Source organism: Chanos chanos, chromosome 6 (genome assembly GCF_902362185.1).
Source record: "Chanos chanos chromosome 6, fChaCha1.1, whole genome shotgun sequence".
Lineage (NCBI taxonomy): Eukaryota > Metazoa > Chordata > Actinopteri > Gonorynchiformes > Chanidae > Chanos > Chanos chanos.
In genome coordinates this window covers 49,918,714-49,934,470 of record NC_044500.1, presented here as the reverse complement: position 1 = coordinate 49,934,470, position 15,757 = coordinate 49,918,714, and the positions used below count along the sequence as shown (strand labels likewise).

Below are 15,757 nucleotides of genomic sequence, written 5' to 3'. Positions count from 1 at the left end.
GCTTTGTAAGAAATCCCACTCACCGCATGGAACACACATTGAACTGTGTGTGTATGTGTGTGTTTGATGTCCATGTATCTGATGTGTTTTTTGTGTATAATGTGTGTGTATCTGATGTGTCTGTGTATGCGTTTGATACCCGTGTATCTGAAGTGTGTGTGTGTCTGAAGTGTGTGTTTATTTATTTAATGCGTATGTGTAAGGTGTCTGTATCTGATGTGTGTGTGTATTTGATGTCTGTGTATCTGTTGTACATATGTGTAATGAGTTTGAGATCCATTAATTTGATGTATGTATGTACGTTAATAGAGACTTTGATGGGATCTGTGCTGTGTGATTATATGTTTATATTTATGTATTTTGAGTCAGAATTAATGTAATGCATATGATTCCCCACACAGTGTTTGTCCTCATTCTGGACATGTTTATAATCATAATTTCTCTCTTTGATCTTTGCATTAAAACAGCTACAATAAGTGTCTGGGACATTCTGACATTTGTGCTCCTTCAGCAGTCTGAGTAGATCAGGCTCATACAGTAGGTATAGCAGAGACACATCCCCAGCACTGCAGAGGGCGCTGTTCCCCCACTGTTGGTCTATGGCAGTTTTAAAAACAGAGGATGGTGTGTTTTGGATGGCCACTGCAGGAAAAGCCCTCCCTGTGTGATGCACAGGGGAAACAGAGGGAGGAACAGGTGCCATGCAGATGTATGGGGTTACAGCCTGTAGGCCGGGTCAGACTGTCATATGTCTTGGCTAACATGCAGATGTAGGGGACAAAGCCTGTACTTGAAAGTGTTTTTAAAATAAATTGATTTCAAGATTGAATATTGATTATTACTTAAACAAGAGAGAGTCATTAGACACTATAAATACCAGCTTTGGTGTAAGACTTCTGCTTTAAATATTTTACTCAAACATATGGTCAGACAGGACAGACAAACGACAGGAAAATATTCATCTCATTTCTGATGATTAATGGTGCTGGATGGATGGTTTCTTTATTGTAGTGACAGGCCGTCATCTGCCAAACATCCAGAATGAAAACAGGAACACCCCGAAAAATCTCCCTCAGGACCCTGTCCAACTGCAAGGAATACCAGTCACTGCCAAACACATCCTGCCGAGAGAGGAGGGGGTATTCTTTTATTTTGGCTTTTATGGCAAAAATTGAAATTAATGCTGAATATTTAATGGTTATATTTTAAAAGATGAGATCATCTCCTCCTCTCTGCATGTCTGTGTGTACATATGTATGTCTACCAAGTCAGACAGGAAATACATTTATACATGATCTTTGAATTCCCTGTACATGAGGTAAACGCTCTCATCTGTTTCTAAATGTATAATTGAGTCATAAATGAAGTGTGTAATGACTGTGTAATGTGGAGTGGTCGCTGCACTGTGAGAGCACAGCCCAAACCTTGTAGCCAGTGTTCACCGTCTTAATGATCACGGTCGTGTCTGGAGCCCGAGTTAGCAAAGCCACGATGGCCGCGTGGATCCTTGCCGCTCTTCGGGCAAAGAAAGCCAGTGGGTACGTGGTGAAGTGCGGACCCAAATTAAACACGATAACCACATGAGGCCCTCCTGCCAGACTGTCTATTTCATTACTGATGTAATGCAGGTCGGCCATGGGGGTTTTCCGGCAGCGCAGGGGGGGGAGCGTGAGCACGCCAGTGTAGGTCAATGCTGTTCTTCAGATCGACAGCCAACAGAGGTCCCGTCTGTGGCTGGGTGTGCTGGTTCATGGACCTCAGTGCTGGGGGAAAATTCCAGAGACAAATAAGAACAGGCCTCTGATTTGAGCTGCTATTCATTAATATTAAGGATTGCAGGATGACACTTGTGGTTTGGTATTCCAATAGGGATCAATATATATATACAATTCTATGCATCCACTCTCTCTCTCATATGCTTTCAAAAGAGTTCTTATATTCCCTCACAAATTTGAATTATTGACACAACATGCATAAAATAACGATTGTATTAAAAACACAGGGCTGACTCCTGCAGTGCGTACAGTGTTTGGTGTGTAAACATCAATGCACCAGGTCAGAGTCACCGAAGTCTCCAGGTTCCTGGGTAATGAGGACAATTTGGAAAATTCACCAGAAGCAAAAGGAGGATGAAGAAACTAAAGTTCAGTGAAACCTTCCCTAGCTTACAGGGTAAAAAAGTGAGGTATTGGTCTCAGTAGGTGAAAGGCAAAACCAAATATAATCCATGCCAAAGTGGTCACTCTGTTTTCATTCATTTTCATTTCATTACAAGGCAATCACAGCACAAATTCTTCAGAAATGTGGACAAATAAAAGTATGCCTGTCAATATCCTATTTCATAGAACTTTGGCTCATAAACCGAACCACATGTGTTAGCTCATCTGGCCCTGGTGGGACTAGAAAAAAGGACAACTGGACAATAGCAATGACCCAATAATGGAACTTTGTAGTGTCTTACACTCCTGCCTCACGAAGGCTAATTCTGAAGTATTTTAGTTGCATTGATTATGAGATTTAAAAACTACGAGCAGTTGCCATTTTGTGCAGTTTGATGCAGTGAGATGTCTAAAGGTATTAACACACTTCAGTAACATGGTATCACACTGAAATTTGAGACAGTTCCTAAATTACTCTCTTCCACATTTTTTTTCCAGATTTGTGGCCAGGAGTTGCATCCTGACAATGACTAACACCTCAGCATAGAACAAGAACGTTCTGTAAGTATCTGAAAAAATGTATGGGTCAGTCGAACCTATACCTTCACACTACATCAGTTAACTGTTATGCACATGCGTAACTGAGAGGACTGGTTCCATTCCTGGGGGGGTCAACTGGACCCTCCCCACCACCACACTTCAGTGACAGCTGGCATAAGACGGGCACAATGACACAGTGGCGGGTAAAATGCAGGATATAGTGAGCCAACTTCCCCTGGGGACACTCGTCAGCGAGTAGGTGTATGGCTTTGTATGGCTTTATATGGATCACAGGATGCATTCTCTAGCCAGAGGCTTAAAACCATACAGGGAATATTCCAAACTGTGATGAAAAGGGGTAAAACTCGTGACATGACCAACTTCAAATATTTATGTACCTTGCTACAATGCAATTTTACTTTTAGCTTTTACTAAACTGAAAATACTGATGCACACAACAGTGAACTCTTCACCAGGTAATGTTATTTTAAATATCCAGCTGGGAATGAAGCTACTTTCATCTCGATGGTTTTATGGGACCATGTAGGGCTGTGCGATATGACCAAAATCTCATATAGGTCATTTCATATCCTGATAACGATACGTATCACGATACAGCACATTTTCTGTAAATTCAATGAATAAATAGATTATATAAAATGACCACAGTAAATGACCGCATAATTTGCAAAGTACTGTTTTCTGGCCTGTGTCAGACTTTCCACACCCAAACCACGTCCATGTAGCAGAAGTAGCCCCTCTTTTAGGCACGAGCTCCTCATTTTCTCTTGGCTGGTCGGAATATTTCTCCTGTTTGGAATTATCCCATTCTGTGTACACATTCACTCTCCTCCATGTCTGTTTGTGTTGCCTTCATGCAAATTCCCTGTCTGCATCCATGCCGCGTGGAAGAACACAAAGCGTCGTCCAAATGACAAAAAATACAGTCATAAAGAGTGTGACTTGCGCCACAACAAAATAAACAACAGACCATAATATGAAACGACAGAGTTTTCTATCGTCGCACAATATATATCGTCATATCGCACAGCCCTAAGACCATGCTGATCCACATGAGAGCTACAACAACAAGACAACACAATTCTTCACAAACACACTCAATTTGGCCCTGCAGGTGAGTCCGGAGATTTTTCTACGTAATGCTGAACTGATAGAAGGCCTGGAACAGCCTTGATGAAACTTTACCAAGAAAGTAATGCTCCGTGTACACTCCCTGAAATGAGAAATTAAGAACTTTCCAAGTGATTGAGATGGAGAGCACAAGCAAATTCTTTCAACCACAATAATTTCATATAAGCTCTTTTGATGCCATAGAGTAAAACTGGAGAAACTGGAATAACCGTAAATAATTTCACCCCAAGGAGAGATACCACAGAGTGAAAACTGGAGAAACTGGAACTGCCATAAATAGCTTCGTTTGAAGAGGAAGTATCAAACAGTGAAAAGTGAGCAGAGGTTGCACAATGCCGGAGAACTTTACAGAGTTTAAGGCCCTCAGTCAGGGACATGATGAAAGAGAGCTGTCAGATTCTGTACCCACACCCATGACTCAGCCACATTCTTACCTCACAGACTATTATCACTATCACATCAAATTAACACATGTGAAATGTGGTTTGAATTATTCACGGTTTACAATGATGAATAAAGCTCTTTCCATATCACTGTATTCATTTGATTTGATTAAATGACGCTGTTATTTTAATGCATCCAGAAGAGGGCGCTTTGATTAAATGGTGTTGTTATTTTAATGCATCCAGCAGAGGGCGCAGCATGTGCTCTGAGTAGAAACTTTTCTTTTTAACACTTTTAATACTTTTTGCATTTTTCATCTTTTTATAAAAAATCAAACAATACAGAACTGTCCTGATGTGCTACAGACACTCATGTCTGGAAATACAGGGGTGTCATGTCTGAGGCACTAAACTCCATAGCAGCTGAGTAAAATTAGCTTTCACGAGAGATTTGCACTTAAGTGGACAAAATGAGATATAAGGGCAATTCCCTTCTTACATGACTTAATAAGGCATCTTACTTGGCACTGCTTTCCTCAGATAATCGTACCACTGCCTGGAGGTGGAGTCTCCCATAATATAGATGTGTTTGTTCCTCAGACACTGCATTGTCTGTATGCTGTTAAAACGCCGTGTGGAGCAAACCAGAGAAGTCCAAATATTTTTCAGGTAAAACCCTGCTGGAACCGGCGTAGACATTCCCGGGCGGCATTTCCCAGTCACACCTGAATAATTTAAGAATCAACATGCATAATTAATTTATTGAAACATGTCAATATGGTAATGGTAGTCCTATATCAAATATTTCCCTAGCAACAAACTTCTGCAAGTTTCTTGTAAATCTTGATTCACTGAATGGTCAAAACTATGGAATGTGAAAACTAAGCACAGATTGAACAGGAAAATCGTGCATATCTTAGTCAGGTGAAATAATGGTAATAATATTTTGACATTAACCAAACCATTTGAATGTGAACCATGTGAACCATTTCAGCACACAGTGAATCACAATGACGTTCAGTGATACCTGACTCCTGACTTTTCAACCTTTTCATGTTAAAACTGTAAAACTCACCGATGCTTGTGTTGGAGGGAAGGACTGTGATGAGTCTCCTGTCTCCTATGAGACCTCTGTTTGTAACTTTCCTGATCAACAGAGTTCAAGTCCAAGTTCAAAGTTTATTTCTATAGCACTTTTGCCTAAAAGCAGTTTTACAGTGGTCAGCGCCCAAACCCTCGGTGGTCAGTGCCCAAACCCCAGGTGGTCAGTGCCCAAACCCTCGGTGGTCAGCGCCCAAATCCTCGGTGGTCAGCGCCCAAACCCTCGGTGGTCAGCGCCCAAACCCTCGGTGGTCAGCGCCCAAACCCTCGGTGGTCAGTGCCCAAATCCCAGGCAGTCAGTGCCCACAGTGACAGTGGCAAGGAAAAAGAAAGCACACAGCATTATTACATAACATAATCACACATTCTCCCCAACTCCTCAGTCCCCAAATGACCTTAAAATAATGACTGTAAAATAATGGCCTTAAAATAATGTTAAAAGAACAAACTTGAAGAAGTCCTCACTTGCTCATGAGTTTTTTCTCGAACTGAGTGAGGCAGTTCTGGGTCCCTCCCATGGAGTGGTACACCAGGTTATTACAGGCCAGAGATTTGGGTTTGTGGCAGCGCCAGACCTCCCCTGTGCCCGAGTCTCTGTAGTCACAGCAGCAGTTCCCCTCTCTGAGCCTTTGCAGACCGTTGTGCTCCCACTTGGCGTTACATTGTGCCACCTCACTGCGTTTCGTCCCGTTTGGGCCAAAACTCTCAAAGTAGCCGAGAAAAAACACACGGTCCGAGTCCAAGTCCCGGTGCCTCTTTAAAACCTGTACAGCTTCGCTGGAGTGGATCAAACGCACGGCCACGCCCGCCTGACCCACCCACGGCAGCAGAAATCGGACAGAGTACGAGCCGTTCCTGTGGTCCAGCACTTCCCCAAACACACTAGCCTGGGCGGGCACAGAACAGAACCGATTCAGTACAACAGAACCACTGCAGCTTCCCCAAACACACTAGCCTGGGCGGGCACAGAACAGAACCGATTCAGTACAACAGAACCACTGCAGCTTCCCCAAACACACTAGCCTGGGCGGGCACAGAACAGAACCGATTCAGTACAACAGAACCACTGCAGCTTCCCCAAACACACTAGCCTGGGCGGGCACAGAACAGAACCGATTCAGTACAACAGAACCACTGCAGCTTCCCCAAACACACAGTGCACATACTGAACTAGACACATGACGCCTGATGGAAAAGTCCCCTGAGTGCTTGTCTGTCGATTTTAAGAATCTTTTACTGGTATTTAACTCATTCAGTAGATTTGCACCTGGACGCTGATATGCTGTTGTTAAATGTCTTGGTGCAGCCTCAAATAAATAAACTGTTCAAAAATACTATTAACTAAAATACTATTACTATTAAAATAATACTTAAAGTGATGTCACTCTCTGCACATGAAATGTCTGACAGGTGGGTCACATGTGGGTCTCTCCACGGGTAAAACTCACCTTTAGCTTGGATGAAAAAATTTTGGCCTGGAAGAAATCCCCCCCGTATTGTTTTGCTTTATTGTTGAAATCCTTTGCGATTACAGTTACGTATATCTCATCTCCTACATGATAGCTCTTTCTCCAGCTCTGAATGGAGAACGTGCTGTGGGCGGGGCTAGTGCTCATACGGAAAGCTCTGATTGGTCTGTTGGGGCCATTCCAAAACACAGCCTGTTGTATCCTGGCCCACGCCTCAGAACTGATTCCTACATCAGGGACAGACACAATGGGAGGGGCTTGGACCACAGAGGAGGAGTTTATAGGGCTGTCCAGTCCTCTGAGTGGCTGTGGAAAAGGCTTAGGGAGAGGATGTTTCCTCCAGTGACTGTCTATATATGACCATATTCCCTAAAACCAACACACGCAGAAAGAAACACTTGTTCAGTGCACACACTATGCTCACAAATCAACTTTTTTATTTAGAAAGAAAAATCAGTGCAGTTCGTCTGCATGGTGACTGCAAATAGCTAATACAACATCAAAGAGAGTCAAGCTTTGTCAGGTCTCTCTGGAGCTGACCGCATTAATCATAAACACAAAGGAGTGAAACTTGTTCATACTCACCAAGAAACACAGAATCCCCACGCACAGCATCAGAAAAACGAGGTGTACACTCGACCACCTGTCAACTATGGTAGTGACTCATCAGGGCATTTTTATGTAACATGTACACTTTATTTAACATCTACACTCTGATGATTATGTTTTAACAAAAGGCATGCAAAAAATGGGGACATCATTCACAGAATGTAAATCCTTGTCTTGGGCCTAAAAATGATCTCATACCATTAAACAAAACAGTCAATAATACCACAAGATTCAAATTATGTCAACATCTCCATGACACCTGAAATACTCTGAATGATAGTCATTCTCGTTACGTCAGTACAGGCAATACACTCACATAACAAACATTTATATTAGAAATCAAAGTGACACTGATCCACTCACCATGTCTTCGAATCTCTGTGACGTGATATGTTTTCTTGTCTTTTGGTAAAAGATGTGAGGAAGAATTGTCATTGTTGTTATTCATGTTGGAGAATAACAACACAAGATAGGAAGATGGGTGTGAATATGACTAATGTTCAGCCCAGGGAACACCGGTGGTACCTAATAAACCAAAACCAAAGTTCACACTCTGTGTTTTTCCTTAACAAAACAGGTGAAAACAATCACCCCTGTAGTTTGACTGCATCCTCTCTGGCTCTCTGCTCATGGAAAGACTTAAAACAAAACAAGCTAAACTGACTTCGACAAGACACCGAGACGTCACTAAGCAGTTTGTTCACTCTTTCTAAATTTGCACAAGACAGCTATCCAAAACCAGCCCTGCAGCGTGAGGCACAATATATATTTCATAAATAAGCAATTTCACAGACACCAACTGGGTCCCTAAGACCATCACCAGATTCGAAACACAAATGTGAAGATCAAAATATGACTCATCTCTTATTAATTTGGAAAAATCACACTTTCAGGAAAACCACTGATGATTCCATTTTCTTCTGTCCTGTAGTCTGTAGACTGACCTACATTAAAAAAAAGATTTTGAGAGGGGGAAAAAGTATTTAATTATACAGAAGCATATATATCTGGCTGCCTACAAAAGAAAGGTAAACTAGTGGCAACAAGGCCTCCAAATGGCCACAAAGCTGTAAATGTGCTGTTGTGTGACAACACTGTTGATATCATTGAAATCACCACTGAAACCCATACTAAGACTCACACAGAAACCCATTACTGAGAGTGATTTTTTCATCAGCGTTTTAGGACCTGAGCAAAGAAAGCACAAAGAGGCACCACACAGGAGAGTAAACCGAGATGAAAGCCAGAGGGAAGAGTCTTGGAGAAACAAGTTAAATGAACTGTTCATCTCACAGGGAGAGACAGTCAGTGAAGCCAATGCCTTTTTGACTTACACACTTCATAAATTCAATGAGCCTGGTGCTCACATTGTTGAACATCTGAACTAACTGTATACTGGACACCATAAACTGCTCTTTAGCAACAGCTGTCTTTCAAGATGCTTGAAAAATGACTCAGTTTGAACATTAAGACAGCAGGCTTTACAACTGGGGAACTGCAAAGGACTCCTACTGGTCAGATGGTGAATTACATCACAGTGACTCAAAACTCAGTTGCACCATTCACTTCCATTAAAAGCTGAATGAATTTTCTCACTGTCAGAGTCTTCCATAATGAATATCACTGTCACGGACACAGATCTGTTCACCACAACAGGAAAAAAAAGTCATTTATTACACAGAGAAAAAAACATGTCATGATCTCCAAACACAGACTAGATCATGTGAGTGTGGGACCCTGGCTATGGAGTGTGACTGTTCAGGATATTTTTCACTGCAGAGCACTGCAAACCAGTATCCACTGTAAGGAACTGGAAGCCAAATCACCTTTCCTTTTCAGAGCAAAATCTATAAAAGGACTGTTCTCAAACAGGTCCACTAAATAAAAATAACACCACAATTTTTAGATTGGTTTTGGAACACAGTACCAAAGCAGTGAATGACCTTAGACTGAGCACTGACAGGCAGAATGCTTCAGTTCAGCTGGATTTACACCTCTGACACCACCGACACTGTGAAATCAGCCTGTAAACAGGACAGATCCCTCTGTAAGAGCTCGGAATGCTCTCTGACCGCCTAAAGCAGTCTGTCGAGAATATTAATTGTCTCCTGATCAGGGATCTTAACAAAGAATACAATGTGAACGCAGCTTGGGATGGCCTTTGTCTAGAAGGGTTCAGACCATTTAAAACACTGTACCTGAGACTGGTGGCTAGTGCGATACCTTGTGCTCCTTTGAGGCTTGTAACATGAGAGGGGATATCTGACAGGAGTATGGATACGCATGAAGGACCAATACTCTTATGGTCATGTGACACTCAGAGCATTTCTTCCATGCATGTAACTACAACCCTTAACAACAAACCAAACTTCCTGTCTGCTACTTTACCATCTATAAGAAAGCTGTCAAAGGTCTGGGACATAAGAGTCCTTTTAGTATCAATTTACAACTGTACTGTCTAATTGGCTAAGGGACATGCACACCTCTTCTCCAGGTAAAGCAGACAAGTAAGAAGAGAACAACTGAAACAGCAGGACTTTGCTACTCCACTCCTGATCTAGAACTTGGTCAGTGATAAAACAATACATTATGTTTGGCCTGTAGGGGAGAGAGGGGGGTGATAACAGACATGTGAGTGTCAGGCATACATTTTGTGGTGGAGAGGATGTAGTTATCAACCCTGTGAAGCGTACAGTCGCAGGTGTGATGACCGCTGAGCTCAGCACTGTACAATCTCACATTTCATTTTGAATCTTTGCATTGGAATGTTCTAACCTGGACACGACGAGGAGTTCGGATGTTATGGACTATAATACACGTCAGTACGTTTAAAACTCCTGGGTTTCCTCACTGTTTCCATATATTATTCTGAAATTCACACTGTCTGATGTATAAATTTAATACTGGTAATGTACTCAATGAACCATCATGGCATAACCTGATAATGTGTTTGTGTTACTGCCGTCAGCATTGTGGTGTTTACTGGATCGTTTTCCAAACGGCATATTAACGGAATAACGTTCACGATAACACACCCAAGTATCCGTCAGAGTTACGCACAGGGCTGCTGCAGTTGAAAAAAGTTTCAGGGGACATGTCTGCTACAAAGTGTACATGTGTCCTGTATTGCAGTGGTTAGAGGAACGTTAATACAACAAAACGGGAACGTTCTCCAAAGGTTCCCACATTACAAATTTTAGGAGAACATTCCATAAACCAAAACATGCAACCAAAAACTAACGCTATATTTACGTAATACAAACTTTCCTTGCAAACCATAGGACAACCAAACAAACCTTCAAGGAACATTCCCGTAACCACAAAATACCGTTCTGGAAACCAAAAAGTGTTCTCTGGGTAGGCGCCCGCGCTAGATGACCCCTCTAGCAGGAAAGAAAAACATGATTTCCGTGTCTTTTAAGTGGCAGTAACAAGAGGCTTAAACTGTACACCAACTTTACACATTTTCAGTACGAAATAATCCAACATTTATCCAACAGAATCAGTAGCCTACACTAAACGGAAGTTAACCTGCGCTCTCAATCAACAACGGAGCTTAACACTGTCAGATGACGAACTAAAAAGACCGTTTTAACAACTGGTTCAACAGTGGTTGTATACGACTCATGTAAACGATGTTCTGGATGCGACGGTGATGTTCGTTTTATTTGGCTGCTCGGGACAGGCATTATTCGTTCGCCCGATGGCCTTTTAAGGTATTCATAAGTAACTCGAAAATGTATTGTCAGAAACATGGGAGAATACTCGCTAAAAAAAAAAGTGGTCTTCAGTCAGAAACTTGGGTCTTATCTTGCTTGGCAGTGACAAGCAGAATAACTTAAACACAGACGAAGCAAAATCAAAATTTAGACTTCTAGCATAGCATTCAGGCATCTCCTGAAAACAGAAACCTCACGCTGCAAGGACAGTTAATCACTTACAGAAGTTACGCGTTAAAGGGTTAAAACCACAGCAAGGTGCTGACCAATGGCCCTCTAAAATTTGCAACGGAAAACAACATTCGTTCAAAAGCTCCTGGCATAAGGACTTACTTGGTGTGTGAGTGCGGGCCACACATTTCTTAGGGATACACAAGAGTATATCTGTGTTTTTCCTAAGACGAAGAGAACGCAAGGAAAGGAACGGTTAAGTACGTCACTTCCCATTATTTATTGGAGGCTATTTATTAAATAGTCAGAAAAACGGAAACCTCTGAGTAGGTCGTTTACCCATGAGCAGGCAAACAATTGATCCCACACATCATTAAATTATGAGACAAAATTAAACTCATGGTAAATGAAGTGAACCATAAACAGCGTTATGCATTATAAAAATTATGAACAGAGGTGTTACTGCTAGCCAGTAGTGGTCTGAAAGAGCCAGTTAATGTAGGGCGCTTACCTGGCAATCCTGATTTAAAGGGGATTCTTCTACTTTCATCATTAAACAAGATTTTTGTGATTCTGAAAAGAATAACTAAGTATACTTTATTCTTGCACACACATGCAAATATCCTCTATGGGAATTTGTGCTTTACTGAGAAAGGGAAGAAAGTAAATCAGGGCTGCTCAGTTATTTTAAGTGGGTACCAGATCATGACAACAAAACCAGGGGCCACTGTTTTTGATCAGAAAATGTAAAAAGCATTGCCTACCCTTTCAGAATATGTAGATACTTTTTTAAGTGCAAAGGGGTTAATTATCAGAAATTCCTCAAAAGTGCATTTGGGTTCCAAAATAAATTTGTCTTTACAGTCTCTCTCAAGTTCTCCGTCTCTTCACATGTAAATTTGTGTGTATCTTTCTCAGTCTATATCAAGTCAAGTAGAGCTTTATTGTCATTTCAACCACGTGCGACACAGCACACAGCAGAGACGAAATGATGCCCTCCTTGGACCATATGCTGCAATGAAGAGGGACAGCAGCCCATTCAGGAGGATTATTAAATACACTTAGATATAATAAAGGGCTGTACTAAAAACAAAAACAGAGAAAAACACTAAAAGGACTAACTGGGGGGACCCTTGGGAAGATGGTGCAGCGAATATAACATAGTGTGTGTAAACAGTAAAGAGTAAAACAGCATGTTGTTGCTGATGAGCTCCACTACGGTGGTGTCACCAGCGAACTTGATGAAGTGGCACATACTGGAGCTGGAGGTGCAGTCGTGGGTCAGCGGCGAGAACAGCAGTGGGCTCAGCACACACCCCTGAGGGGCGCCAGTGCTTAGCGTGATGGTGTTGGAGCTGCTGCTGCCGATCTTGACTGTCTGGGGCCTCCCAGTGAGGAAGTCCAGAGTCCAGTTCCAGATGGAGGTGTTGAGCCCCAGCAGGCTGACCTTACCAGTCAGCTGTGGAGGAATGATGGTGTTAAATGCTGAACTGAAGTCAATGAACAGCATTCTCACGTGGATGCCTCGTTGATCCAGGTGGGCCAGAGCCAGGTGGAGTGCGTGTGAGATCGCGTCGTCTGTAGATCTGTTTGTGCGATACGTGAACTGCATTGGGTCCAATGTGGGGGGAGTTGTCTCTCGATGTGGCTCAGGACTAGCCGCTCAAAGCGCTTCATGATGATTGGAATAAGTGCTGCTGGGAGGTAGTTGTTGAGCTCTGACACTGCAGCCTTCTTTGGCACAGGTCTGATACTGGTGGCCTTGAAGCACTGTGGGATGACAGCATGGTTCAGGGAGGTGTTGAGGATGTCCATTAGGACGTCAGCCAGCTGGTCCGCACTCAAATCAATTCAAGTCAAATGTTATTATCCCACTAGGGGAGATTTGGTTTCAGCCAGGTTTTAAAAACACATTCAATCCATCATAAATACAACATGAAAGACAACATACCGGACAGGACACAGGGAAAACAGTACAATACAGTACAATGCCAGATTCCTTCATGCAAAGACAAAGGATGAGCCAACTTGCAGAGTGCAGAAAAAGTGCTTAGTGCAGTCATTTGTGTAAATTCAGCCTACTAATTGCTGTGCAAACAAGAGTTTTTACATTTTTTTGTCCAATGAGTAGGACAAAGGTCAGAATGTTGAGCTTGGTTCACCCCAATAACGTTCCTGGCCACTCTGATAAACCGACCAAGCCTGTTCTTGTTGGCTAGATCTAGGTTCCCAAACCACGCCACAATGCAAAAGGACAGCACTGACTCAATAAAAGTTCTGTAAATTATAGTCATTATTTTTCTCAAGAAGTAAAGACTTTTTTTTTACCCTCTTAGAAATGGCACCTGCATTAGCCTGAACGCACAACCTATTATCGAACTCAGTACCCAAAAATTTGTAGCTCTCCACCAAATCAATCGCAGTTCCTTCAGTAACTGTGGATCTGGGTATAGGTGCTGACTTCCTAAAATCAATAATCATGTCCTTGGTTTTAGACACATTTAGGTCAAGGACCCCTCATTAACGACTGGCCCATGATCTAGCCCACTCCCCCCCCCCCCCCGCACCTGCTTCTGAACAGGCTGCTTTATCACCTTCTCAAAAACCTTCATGTCTACAGATGGGAGTGCCACAGGTCTAAAATCTTTGGGTTTATACACTTGGCGACAGGGACAATAATTGAGCGTTTCCAGATTTCTTGTATCTTCTGTAGCTCAAGAGATTCCATTAAAATAATATGAAAAATATTCCTTGGCTGCTCAGCACAGGTCTTAAGCACCTTGCCACGGATCTCGTCAGGTCCCGGACTCTTTCTGCTATGGGTGTGGCTAAACAACTTGGCAACAGTGTCAATATCAAAGGTAATTATATTTTGATTTGACTTAGTTCTGTTCCTCAGCTCATCCAACTGCTCTGTAAAATCTTGTTTATCAAACCTCAAGTAAAGCTCATTAAGACTGTCGGCTAGTTGTTTATCAGAGTTAAAACCATCAAGACTAACTGCCTTATTCTCCTTCTCATTACACCCGGTCATTTTTTTCATGTCGTTCCAGACAGCACTTTTATTACTTCTAAACTCTGTCTCTATCTTGTCTTTGTAATTCATTTTAGCTCTCTTAATTTCTGCCCTTATCTTATGTCATCTGTAGAGTCCAGGAACACTGACCAGTCTGTGCAGTCAGAGCAGCCCTGAAGGGCAAGGGAACTGTGCTCAGTCCAAGCCTTCACCCACAGTCTTGTATGTCAGTAGGAGGTGGACTACATTATGATCTGATGACCCGAGTGGGGGTCCACTGACTAATTTAAAAGCCCCCTTAATAGGACCATAGCACAGGTCTATAGTTTTACTATGACATATAGGGCATGAGACATACTGATAAAAAAAAAAAAAATCTACCTGGTAGGTGGCCAGGTCCCGCGGCCTTATGTGGGTTGACCCTGGAGAGCGTCTTCCTCACACTGGCAGGGCGCAGGGAGAGCACCTGTTGAATCAAACCTGGCAGAGAAGGCGTTGAGTGCATCTGGTAGAGAGGCATCGGTGTCACAGACATGTGGCGGGGTCCTGCAGTCTGTGATGGTCTTGATGCCCTGCCACATGTGCCATGCATCTCTCAAACAGGTGAAATGACCATTGACTCTCTGTGTGTAGTCAAGCTTTGCCAGCTTTGTACCGTGGGACAGGTTGCCTCTTGCTGCTCTGAGTGCCACATCATCTCCTGCTTTGAAAGCAGCATCCCGAGTTTTCACCAGTTTGTGGACTGCTGCTGTAAACCATGGCTTTTGGTTGGCACATGTGGTGACGGTTTTCCTGACTGTAACATTCTCAATGCATTTGTTAATGTATCCAGTCACTCAGGCAGCGTTCTCAAGAGGTTGCAGTTCTCTGATGGCCTCATACAGCTCACATAGCACTTCCTTAGCATTAGCACAGTAAACTCCTGAGGCAAATAACAGAGTCTTCATTTAACTGCCACGTAGTCCACCAGCGGTGAACCTTGTTTGGAGAACAGCGTTTGCGCACCACCCTGTGTTGATGTAAACACACAAACCGCCTCCGTGAGTCTTAACGGACTTACTGGTGTCTCTGTCTGTACAGATACCGGTCAGGGATGTTGTTGTTCAGCCACGTTTCTGTGAAGATGAAAACTTAGCAGGCCCTCATGTTGCGCTGTGCAGATCTCTGTACTCTGATGCGGTCGAGTTTGCTGTCTAGGGAGCAAGCCTTTGCCAGTATAATGGATGGGTTGGCTTTTAGCCCATATGCCTCCACGCTTACCGCGCTTCTGTTTCCGCTCGCGCCGCTTGCAGTGTCTCTTTGCTGGGGGGACTGCTGCAGGCGAATCGGAGTCTAGCTCCCGTAGCAAGCCAAGGCCGCGGAGCTCCTTTGTTAGCGCTTCTCCAGCGGGATTGTTGTTGTCTGGACATCTTTCCTCGGTTTCCGGTAGAGCCCAGCG

At 43.0% G+C, this 15,757-nt stretch overlaps 1 pseudogene; it reads right to left on the bottom strand.

Annotated features, from left to right (window-relative positions):
• Positions 1-926: 926 nt before the first annotated feature.
• LOC115815527 (NXPE family member 3-like) lies at positions 927-12,813 on the bottom strand (annotated as a pseudogene).
• Positions 12,814-15,757: the final 2,944 nt, after the last annotated feature.